Source organism: Geospiza fortis, unplaced genomic scaffold, assembly GCF_000277835.1.
Source record: "Geospiza fortis unplaced genomic scaffold, GeoFor_1.0 scaffold98, whole genome shotgun sequence".
NCBI lineage: Eukaryota > Metazoa > Chordata > Aves > Passeriformes > Thraupidae > Geospiza > Geospiza fortis.
The window spans coordinates 3,252,702-3,256,756 of NW_005054306.1; the positions used below are offsets into that span (position 1 = coordinate 3,252,702).

General features: G+C 41.1%; 1 protein-coding gene across 3 annotated transcripts in view; it reads right to left on the reverse strand.

The window, feature by feature from the left end:
* SESN1 (sestrin 1) overlaps nucleotides 1-4,055 on the reverse strand; it is a 77,979-nt gene that overhangs the window by 17,123 nt on the left and 56,801 nt on the right. The window contains exon 1 of one of the 3 annotated variants that reach the window (XM_031066633.1): nucleotides 60-146. The exons of the other annotated variants lie outside the window; for them this stretch is intronic. The gene's annotated coding sequence lies outside the window, so the exon portion shown is untranslated. Of the gene's footprint in view, nucleotides 1-59; nucleotides 147-4,055 lie in introns of those variants that run through there. 3 annotated transcript variants of the gene reach the window in all.

Below are 4,055 nucleotides of genomic sequence, written 5' to 3' on the forward strand. Positions count from 1 at the left end.
GGCTCCTCGGACGATGCTTTTCTGCCCCCCTCTCCTGTTCCTGATGCAAGAGTTTCTACCTTGTCTTTAAGCAACAAAATAATTACGGCTTTTAAACGGAGAAATCGCAGGAGGTTCACATTTTGCAGATATTTGTGTGACTAAGTGCGCTGCTGCTGCTGCAGAAATCTGGCCTCCTGCCTATTCCCAAGATCATAACAGTCCTGGGCAAACATATGTTTTGCAATCGTATCAGCAAAACACTCGGCCTTTGTTTGCAGCAGGCTGTGCTGCGCCTGCCGACCCCCCAGGACTGCAAACTCTGCCAGATGCCTTGCATCTCCCACCTCTTTTGGTCTGGGATTTTATGTCATCAGTTATTTCAAAAGAAACAAGTCCCTGAGCAGGCCCATGTGATTTTTACTTCTTTTTTCTTTCACAACATTATAAGATCTATAAAGCTACATTCTGTTAGATAGTTTTACTTCAAATAATTTGAATTAAAATAAAATATGGTAGACCCCAAGAGGAGATCTTCTGTTGCAGTTTTCATGGGAGAAGGGTCAGGACAGCTCTGAATCCATAAACATACTCACCTGGGGGAGGAAGACTTCTGCCTACAATTCAGGCAGTGCGGTTTTGAGCTGTACCAAGTTATCTTTAACAACCAAGCAGGGAAATTCCATGACACTGAACTTTACACTTCTGTTAAATGTAAAACTGAACACTGCAAAATTGCACACAAGCTGTTCCTGTTATCAAACCTAGCAGCTAAATACAGAAAACACTGAGGACAGTGCTGTCAGGGGAACATGGCAACATGACGCAAGGCAGCACTTCAGCACATCTCTAATTCTGGAGCCTTAAAGGCTTTCTTTCCTCTCCAGTTTTCAAATACCACCAAACCTCTGGGTCATGCAATTAACGCTGGAGAACCAAGGGATACTCTACTACTGAAGGCTTAGCAGCAGTTATAAGGTTAAATTACCTAGAGATGCCCAAGTACCACAGCTCCATCCTTATTTGGAGCCTTGGCTTGAAGCTGCTAAGTTTCTCCAGAAGAAACTGAGTGTCCTTACTTACTTGCACTTTATAAAATGCTCAACAGAAGCACGGAGAAAGAATAATGCAATACTGGCAGAGAAGATTACACTTTGTGAGCTAATAAAATAAACAAAAGAAGAACAGTGTTTAATTCCCACTGCTTACTGCCTTACTTCAGGCCAAGGTATAACAAAATGGTGGCATGGGCTCCTCTTCCAACACAGGCAGAGAACTGGCTTGCGCTCAGAAAAACTATTGAAAGGGAGATAAAGTACCTGAAAGCTGAAGTGCAAGAAGATGCCTCACCATAAGAAGCTTCCTTGGATGACAGACAAATGGTCATCCCCTTCAATGAATTTGTTAATACCCTTGGAAGAAGGGGTGGGGGAGGAGGGGCAGGACTCCCTCACTTCCAAAGTGGTTTTGTCCCACTGCCTGGGTATTTGTGAGGAAGCCTGTTTATATTAACAGTTGTTCCTATACAAAGAACCTTGGCAGACACAGATTCTTTTCTGGCATCATCCAAGGGAAATTCTCTCTCTTTAAACAACCAACTCAACAACAGAAGGTAGGAAATTGTATCGTGTTCTCTGCTTTCTCTGTCAGGAGAGATGGAGGCAGTGACAGCATGTCAGAAAAAACTGTGTACAAAGGGGAAGAGGAAGTTGCACAGCCACAGCAAACAAGTAATAATGGACTTAAAAGCTCTCCCATATGGCCAGAGTACACAAGCCCTGCTCAGGCCCCAGGTATGCCTCTGCCGTAGCAGAATCCCATCACCCCAGCTTGCTGCAAGCCCTTTCTCCACCCCAGCCCTCACACAAGTGTTTCCAAAGTGCAACTCCTCCAAACTAAAGAGCCCACACAAACCTGAGCCCCCTGCTCATCTATAAATCAGTACACAACTGCAGACTGAAATTATTCTTATTTGTGAGCTAGTATGACCAATTACATGAGCAATTTCATAAGAGAATATGGCACAGAGCTCACTTGGGTACTGAGGAGTGCAAACCACAGTGCAGCTGGGGAACAGGGGGACAGATCCATGGTTTGGTTTGCATAACTGGAGCGTTCCCCTGGGGAAACACAACAGTATGTTTGACCGTGGATCAGTGCAAGTAAACAGATCTAGTGAAATGCTCCTATGGGAAAACACAACAGATGTTTAACATGAAAATATCAATAGATACCGAGTTCCTTTCACCCAGAAAGTGTGCATGAGATATACTGAAAGCAAACACCACCTACAGCATGGAAGCACGCTCCTTCAGAGCAAGCATATCCACAGACGTTGGCATTTAACATCTGTGTATTCTAAGTTATCAGAAATGCAATTTTTCCTTATTGCTACATATAAAGAAAAGCCCTGGGGAAGCTAAAATGAGACCAACCAGCTACAGTGTGAAAAGCCTAATCCTGCAAACAAAAGTGTCTGCACTTTTCTGCTTTAAGTTGAAACAGTTCTCTTTCAGCCCAATAGGGCAACTTTTTGAGTCAAGTTCAGTACAAACATATGACTCCAAAGAACTGGCAAACCTACATCTTAAATTCTTTCCACAGAAAAGCCATCCAGGCAGGAGCACTTGAAATGCCAGTTATTGCAATGCCCTGGACATCAAATTAGTGTCTTGGAGGATGATCAGATGATTCTTTCCCTGGAACATTTACAAGTAAAACCAGGTAATGCTTTGGGGCTCTGAGCTGATTTGTATTAGTTTTAACTCCACCTAATATGGTGCCCTAATGAAGTCACCAGGTGTTTCAGCAATGACTAAGCAGCCCCACACTGGCCATTATGAACATTTCTCTGTGGATTCCTCTCATTCCTTGCTGTCACTTTTCATAACTAATTTCATATGTGTCTATTAATCTCTTATATCCCTTGATTATACATTGTTACTTCTCAAACAGCAAAAATCTTTATCATGATAACAGTGGCACAGGAATCAAACCATTCATTACAGTGATGAAAGAATTTAAATTAAATAGAAGAACGTACCATTGTAGCATGCAAGTAAAAAAAATATGGCCAGTATTTGAAAGCATTCCTCTAGATTTAACCTTAATCTGTCTGATTAAAAAAAAAAAATTCTATTATTAGAATCAGTACACAGTTCAAGGGAGGAGAATCAACTGTATTCTTTGTACAATCTAAATTCTTGCTGTATGTGTCAAAAAGGATCAACCCTTTAGGAATGTCACTACACCTGATACTTTTATAATAATAACAAAAACAAGTTGTTTATTAGAATGGAGGGCTGACAATAGGCCACATCAGGAGATAAGTTTAGACCAATATACAGAAGCTTTCCTTTTGTAGTCTTTATGATTGTAAGGTTGGCTAAGACTGAGTATTTTACCCTATCCATACATTAGATTTATTGTCTTTTCTCCAAACCTTATCTGTCCTCAAAATGCTGTTTTTCTGTTTCTAGACCCTGCTTAAATGCTGCTTTCTTAATGGCCACATCTTCAGCATTAATGGGCAAACGACTTGCAAGTGAATATGCTGGTTTGTGAGCAATTACAAATCAGGTCATTCATTCCTAGCCCTCTGTATTTCCCACCAAAGACACCATCTTTTCTCTCAGAGCTACAAGAGGCTGTGAGACTCCTTTGTTTCACCTGAGCTGTTATCACAATTGACTGACTTGAACCCACCAAGCTGCAAGAACTTCAGTGGTTTTATTTGTTTCCTGAACTATTTGGTTCATCCCTTAGGACTCTTACTGCCCCCAACGATTCCTTCTTCTGGTAATTTCTACCTTTAAGATATCTACAGCTCACTCCCACCTCTAAACCACAAGCTGTTTTGTTTTTACTGTCAGCATGGTTTATCCAAATTTAACATTCTGTTCTGCAGTTATTAGGTAGCAGAAGTACAAAGTTTAATTTAGGGAGCTATAAGAAGTTTAGATCTTGAGATTATTCATGCTTTGGCAAGGACACAAAAACAGAAGTATGGTTTCTAAGACTACTGTAAATAGGTAGATTAAAGATGCATATCTGAAGCTGAAAAGATTGAAAGAGTG